At 34.5% G+C, this 7,994-nt stretch overlaps 1 non-coding gene across 1 annotated transcript; it reads right to left on the reverse strand.

Annotated features, from left to right (window-relative positions):
- Window positions 1–9: 9 nt before the first annotated feature.
- LOC115867916 lies at window positions 10–169 on the reverse strand. The gene has a single exon (XR_004045316.1). It is a non-coding gene; the product is annotated as a U1 spliceosomal RNA (small nuclear RNA).
- Window positions 170–7,994: the final 7,825 nt, after the last annotated feature.

Raw genomic sequence — 7,994 nt, forward strand, 5'->3', positions numbered from 1 at the left:
AATTTTTTTTTAAAGCGCAAATGCAGTCCCCCACTACCACAAATTATGCAGTCGAGTTTCCCACATTTGGGGAAATCGCAGGGGTCAGCACATCCGGAGTGCAATGGATAAGCTTCGCCCTGGGAAAACCACCTTAGTGATCATGGTATCTCCCCTGCCAGGTAAGTATAATAAAGCTCTTTCTTATACACATTTCAGTATCTCTAAATTTGTTTCTCTAGTCAACCCAGGCTAACATAGTGGCATAGTGTTTATGTATTGGGCTATTAACAGAAAGATCAGCAGTTCAAAATCTGTTGCTCCTCAGGAGTAAGACAAGGCTTTCTACTCCTATAAAGAGTCTCATAAACTCACAGGGACATTTCTACTCTTTCCTATGTGGACATATTGAGTTGTAATCAACTCACGGATGTGAGTTTTTGAGTTTTGAGCATCTCACAGAAAGTACCCCTGGGAACTCTGTGAATGAGGCATTGGGCTGTTAATTTCAAATTGGGGTTCAAACCAACTGGTTGAGCTGCATGAGAAAGATTGTCTATCTGCTCCCATAATAATTTACATACTCAGAAATTACATATAGGGGTCTGTGAGTCAGTATCAACTCAATGGTAATAGAAATTTTGTGGAAGCCATTTTTTTAAGGATTTTTCTAAATGGAAAAAAAAAGCCTGGCTCCTATGGGTGAGTTTGCTCATCACACCTTTGGCATTAAACCTGTGTTGTTGCCTTAGAATATCTGGCCATTTCCTATTCATGAGAACTCATGGGACTCTAGGTCTACTTATTTTCTCATGCATGCCATCATTTACTAATCTTGATGCCATGGCTCTAGCATTGGATTGTTTTGTTATTTATAATTTGGTGGTTCAAAACCCCTAGCTACTCTTTTGAAAAAAGATGAGACTCCGTGCTCTCATAGATTTAGGATACCGGAAATCCTGCACAAGGTCCCTATCAGTTGGAATTGCCTTGATGACAGTGAGTTATCTGACGACAGTCGAATCCATAAGGCTCACCATGTCTCAGAACCACAGGATTCTTGCAACTTAAGAGGAATTATGAACAATCTAGTCAACCTATACCTTTAACATATAAAAAATGTACACTTTGATCAGAGTTAGCAAGCCTATGAACCAAATTCTGCTTCTCATGTTTTTGTAAATATAGTTTTATTGAAGCACAGCCATGTATATTTATTTAAATATTATCTAAGGTTGTTGTATATTACATTGAAAAATTGACAGGAGCTTTGATAGAGTTATTTTATCCCACAAAGTCTAAAGCACTTACTTACTATGTGGGCTTTCACAGACAAACTTTACTAACTGTTGCTTTAGAGATAATATATGACTTGTTTATAAACACACTGAAAATTTGTGGCAAAATTATTTATTTCTATCATTCTTATATTATTTCTATTCAAGCACACAATACTTCATTACATCAAATATGCTAGTGATGAAATGAAAGACTAAACACAAAAATTAAGAAAATACAGTGGTAAGTACAAGTGGAATTAGTCCCAATGAAGTTTTCTTGAACTAATATTCACTAAGCTTTTTAGTCTGCAGTATGACTCTCAAATAATGGCCCAAATTATGTGCATTTTTTTACAAATATTTATCTAGTAATACAACTAAATCAATTGACTTATGATATTATATATTAGAGTAAATAAAATAAAAAGCATTCATAAGCTATAAATGATAGACTTACATCTACACTAACAAAAAGCTACCAACAATAAAAAAAATTAACTAGAACTATCACTTAAAAGTCTTTGCATTTTTGTATGAACAGTCAAATTAATTATCCAAATCATTAAAATGTAAGGGTTTTGGGTTACTCATTCAAGAAACATGATTCTTAACCAGCAGTCATATTCAACCATTTATCTAGAAAACTGCTTAGAAATGTAAATTTTCCTGGTCCAACCTCATAAATTCTTATTAAGCCAGAAATTCTGGGGGTGGGGTTTAATAAGATACCAGGTGATTCTGAGTCACACTAAAGTTTGAAAATGTCAATTATGTATAATAATTATAAACCTAAAAAGTAAAAGAAATTTAAACAAGTAGGCAAGTAATTACTATTACATACAATATATATATAGATCAGTATTTTATATTTTATTAGCTATGATATGTATACTCATCTTTTTAAAAGTGTTTACCAGTTATAGTGTACAACTAATGCAGGTCTAGGGATCTGGCATATTATAAACAATATCTTGGTAACCAATATGCATTAGAGAGGAATGATATGTGGAAATTTTGATATATATATTTTGACTCTATCCTTGATATTTTTACTTCTGACAAATTTCTTGCTGCACCCTCTCTCCCATATCTGCTCTACGTTTGATTAATCATTAAGCAAGCCTGTTGCACCTGCTTTTGACACCGTCAGAGATGCAAACTGCACAAACACCTCTGATCAACACTCCACCCATTATTACAGCCCCGACCCTACATAAAAATGCCAAGCCAGTCATGTTTTCTTGATCCCTCCAGACATGGTTTACCTCCTTGGGAGGCACTCTGTTCTCATCAGAAAACGTCATTGTGTGAGCAATAAACGTTTTCATATATACCTTCTTGGTGCAATGTATCATCATTAATCTTGGTGTCTAAACCAAATAGTTAGTAATATGAGTTTAATTTCATTTCTGCAGAATGCTCACAACAAAAATTCGAATGATATTACCCCTTCAATGGAAGTTTTCAAAGACACAACCTGAAAAGGCCGGTCAGCTATTATGTCTCCACTATTGCAGCTTTCAGGAATGATAGTATATGCATAAGCCTAGTGCATTCATTTTGGGAGCTTGCTCAAATGCTGCATTTCTCAACAAGAGAATTCTACCACCTCCAAAGACTAATTTACTGAATATTTGTTCCACTGAGACTGAAATATGGCTACAGCTGTACTGAAAAAGAGGAAGCAATTGTTTTGATAATCAAGATACTAGGAAACAACTGGGAAAATAAAGTAGCTTCCGGGACAATAGTCAATAGTTAATTGTTCAACTCCCCAGTTCACATTACCTATAGATACCAAGTCTGATTATGGAGTAAATCACCATGAATAAAGCTCAGTTGGACTTTTGATGCCAGCAGGGTTTTTGTCTAATGTTGCTTGCTGGGAGAAACTTTAAAACAATGCAAAAACCATAAAATGCCAAGTGAATTTCAAGATATAAAAATGAAAAATGTAGAGAACAAAATAATGTGAGAGCACTTCATTTCCTCATTATTTAAATGTATTTTTGCTAGAATTATAATTATACATTGATTATAATTGACTTTAAAATCCAGTCAGAAAAAAATAGTAGTATGGATGAATCTGATCCACCAGTGAGATCAAAACAATAGCACCAGGTTTTAAATGCAACAAAAATTACATATTTTATTACTACCTCCAGAGGGCTTATAAAGATCTTTTTTTAATTGCTGATTTTAAGTTAAATTGAAAGTGAAACATTTTCATTCTTTATGATGATGTAGTGGCTCAAGTGTTTTTTGCAAACACTGAGTCTTGATTACTTAGTTTCAAGGTGTGTAAGTGTGTACAAAGTTATATCAGAACACAAAGTCCAACCTCTTAAAGCACTAACATAAAACCTGTATAAACATCTGCATGTTATGGCTCTGGACCACCAATTGAATTTTTGAACTGCATAAGCATTTTTCATTGAAGAAATATAAATATTTACTAGTCCTTTCATTTTTCGATGAGGCAAAATCACATACACATAGAAATAAAATATGGCTCGATTAGAGGTGACTCAACTGATTATTAAAATTTAACTAGGAATGACAAAATAATCATGGTGAAGACTAATATAATTAGAAAGATCAGCAGAATCATTTGGGTGGTTTTTAAATTTTCTATAAAGCTGAGGAAGATTCACAATCTACACTATATATTGTTTATGTCTACAAAGACAGCTTTATGTATTTGTAAAGAAATATGCAATTCAATTGTATATAGCCTGTGATATTTGTTCCAAAATATTGTATCAAAAATCAAATTGCGAACTAATTCCTAGTTAAAGGAAGTAAAGTTGGAGAGGTCTGGTGAACTCTGGCACTGTGAGAAGCAGAATGGGATTGAGAGAGCAAATCCACTGAAAAGAACATAGAAACGTGAACAGCTGCTTCAGAAGGCTCAGAAAATTACTTAGAAAAATACTGGAATTTTGCTGTAGAGGGAAGTCTTTAAAAGAATTAAATAAAAGTTAAATAATTTCTTGATGGAGATTCAAGAAAGCATAGAGTAAATCTACTTCAAAAGAAATAAAAGAGCAACAATTTATCCCCATTTTCTGATAAGTAAACAAAATAAGATATTAGTTAAGCGTTTGTGTTGTTGCAGCTGAGACTACTCTGGTTAAAAAAAGATCAAAGGAACTATCTATCTTAATTTGTATTATAATTGTCATACAAATAAGCATAATAAATATAGTTTTATTTTAACATCTTATTTGGCTTTCTACATAGCTTCTGCTTCAATCCTTTATTTTTTCCCCTCCAGTTTTTTTTTATTAGTGTTAACCTTTTATGTTGGAGGTTCAAAATATTGTTTCTGCCGGCTTTTGGTTTATTTATTGGAAATTAAGGTGAAGAGAAAATTCTTGACAACCTAGTGTGCAGAATCTTTCACTGATGATTATTGGGTAAGCAACTACTTCATTAGAATATTTATATATGTCATTATGCTGTTTTTATTGGACTTATAAAAAAAATCTGCTACATTTTACCTGGGTGCTGGGGCTGGAGGAGGTCACCTTTGAGGTCAGCCTTTTGCATAATACAATATGTTTGCTTATATCATTTCCCACTGCTCCCTCTGAATAACTTGTTCCCAAGACTAAACCTCCAGGCTCTTGTCACCTGGAGTGGGGGAAGCATGGTGACCTGGCAGCAAGGGCTTTAGGAGACCATCTGTAGTCACCATACCCCTTTTTCATAATTTTGTGCAGTACCCCAGTTTTCTGTTCCAATCCACACCTTTGTTATCTCAAGGGCCCCAAGTACTTTGTATGGCATGTGTCAGCTTGCTTTTTGCTGCTTTTTCCCCCCTTGGGAAAACACTCAGACTTCAGGTTCCCATGACCCCCCCTACCCCCCACACCTATTCCGTCCATTCAAATTTGGTCTATCCATGCACTCTACATCTTTCAAAAGTTGTCAGTGTTCTCTCTTCTCCCTTTCTCTTTATAGGTTTAAATCCTTTTAATTCGTTTAATGTCTGTTTATTGGGAATTTAATAGAGAGTAAAGGTAAGGACATGTGTCCCACCTGCCAGGTTGTCTGGAAACCATCAACTTACTCTTCTATGCTTACCTACCTTCTGGCTACTTCCCAATGACGGTTATTCTTCAGTCAACTTTCTCAGTCATTGAACCCAGACCATTGCGTACTTTTGCTTTTTTATACGTCTATATGCTTGCACATCCTCTCATCCCTAACTCCAAGCAGAGTGTCTTTCTTCAAAGCCAAATCATATCTGACATTTTTAAGAACCCACTTACCTGCCCATCTTCAATTAATGTATCTTTCTTCTATGCTTATGTAGCCTGCTATTGTTCCTTTATGATGTCAACAGTGTTCTGCCTTGATTTAGATATTCTCTCTAGATTTTATTGTCCTTTAAAGTAATGTCTTACTAAGCTCAGTCACTTCTTTATAGTCTGGGTTGCATGCTATCTAATAATACATATATTTATTGGATTCTGAAATATTGTATGAAACTACAGTATTTACTTTGCCCCTTCATTTTTATTTTCCTTTTCAAATTATTTCAAAGATACAAAGGCTTCAGAATTTTTTCAAGTATTAAAACATAGCTATGTGTTCATTTATATTTCACATATAGAAAAATACAAGTATTTATTGAACATTTATTATTAAATTAAATATTATATGAAAGCCTACCACACAGTTGGCACGCTTTTCTGAGTGGCAAATGGCAATTAGCCTAGATGATAATCTTCATTTAAAATTCAGAGCTCTTCTGGAATACTGGTCTGCTAATTGCAAGATCAGGAGTTCAAATTACCAGCCACCAAGATCAGCATTTCGAAACCACCAGCCACTTAGAGGAAGAAAGTCAGAGCTTTCTACTCCTGAATAGAATGAAAATCTTTGGAGCTTACGGGGGCAGCTCCAGCCTTCCCTATAGGGTCACTATGAGTCAGCATTGAACAAATAGCAGTGAGATTTGTCTTGGTTTTTGTTTTTTTTAATAGTTGGGGAAATGGGATACAAAATATGAAAGTGTATACATTTCAACACATTAAAAATTCAAATACTAAACTTTCTTTGATTCTTTGAGGACCCAGAAAGAGAAAATTGTTTAAACGTAGTATATTTTGCAGGATGGGTAGAAACTTGAAGGAAGGAAATTAATGAATGAAAATTTAAAGTGAAAAAGGAGGATATTTGAAATTCCAGAAGAACATTGGCGGATCATGAGCAGACTACTGTTTGGAGCAGCAATTAGTCCATCTGTGGGGTACTATTTGGAGGTCTGTGTCTGTTATGGATATTTCCATATTTTATGACTTGGGAAAAAGAGAAATTCCTTTAAAAAAGCAAATAGTCACTAAACAGGCAAAATTTAATAAATAAACAAAACTTTCTTTAGAAAGCTTAAGTTAAGGCTGCAAAAGATGGTTACACTGGGGACAGAATGACAGGAAGCCAGAATTAGACTACTGATTCTAGGTCATGAAGTCTTAACCCAAGGAAGACAAAATATTGATGGTATAATCAAGATTAGGAACGTGAGATAATGTTTACTCGATAAATGCTTACTCCACCTCTGCTTGTTTTTCAGTTGTTCCTTGTGGCTTGTTTTTCTTTTATGGAGCTATTTTCCAGAGATGTGGCTGAGATCTATTGAGATCTATTGAGTCTGTACAAGATGAAGTCAACAATTTAAAGAGGACTGAAGGACTAACTCAATGAAGATCTGGGGTTGGGTAATCCTTTTAAAGACAAAGAGGCAACGTTTGTTTGCCAGATAGGTTCTGTCTGAGAAAAGCATACTTTCCTCCTTTATTTGCTGTATCTTGGACTTATAGCAGTTCAGATATGCTTCTTGTCCAAAGCCTTTTCTTTCTGAGAGACAGTACACCTTTCAATCTGAGTTTTGCTCTGTCTTAGGGTAGTTCTTTTCTGAATGCAGGTCTTGATAAGAGAAAAGCAGTTAAAAAAGAAGAGACAGAGTGACAGAGGACTTGGGGAATGGGAAACAGTGTCCTAAGAAAAAAGAAAGGAGCATGTCTTAGGAATGGAAGTCATAATTCTAGCAAAGACTGATTTTCTTTAATTTACAATTCCATATAGATGGATAGCTAAGTCAGATTTTAACCCAGAATGATATAGCATTTTTCTAACTACATCTTCTTACAACAGAAGGTTTACAAGCCGATTGTCTTAGCCTTGATATCTTTTCCTGTCATCCTTGACTTCATTTCATAATTCTCATCCTAGCCTTTCATGATTTCAGGGCTAAATCACTCTCCGTTATCACTCTCGGACTTAGATGTTTGTGGTCTAGAATGACTCGCTATATTAAGAATGAGAGCCAATGTGCTCATTACAAAGTTGAAAAAAAGAATTTCACCTTAAAATCCATTTTTTACAGATATTTGGAACATAATGTCTCCTGAGACAGTTGCTTATAATGATTATGCCTCTCCTTTCGTCTCTTTAACCTTTATTTCATTAATAAAGAAGTCAGACTGTGGAAGGAAAGCTTGTGGGTCGGAGGTCATAATCAAGAGAACCCTTATTGCATCTTTATTTTGGAATTATAGTTCTATAAATATTGCTTTGGGGAAAAATCAATGGATATAAATAGATAATTTTCAAGTATGAGAAAGATAGACATTGAGGTAAAGTGTTTGAAATATAGGGTTCATAATGGAAAATATCCAAAAGGCATAGATTTCTGCTTCTGGGTCTGAAAAAAATTAGCTATAA

Source organism: Echinops telfairi, unplaced genomic scaffold (assembly GCF_000313985.2).
Source record: "Echinops telfairi isolate 266 unplaced genomic scaffold, ASM31398v2 ScPeMD7_7475;HRSCAF=8513, whole genome shotgun sequence".
NCBI lineage: Eukaryota > Metazoa > Chordata > Mammalia > Afrosoricida > Tenrecidae > Echinops > Echinops telfairi.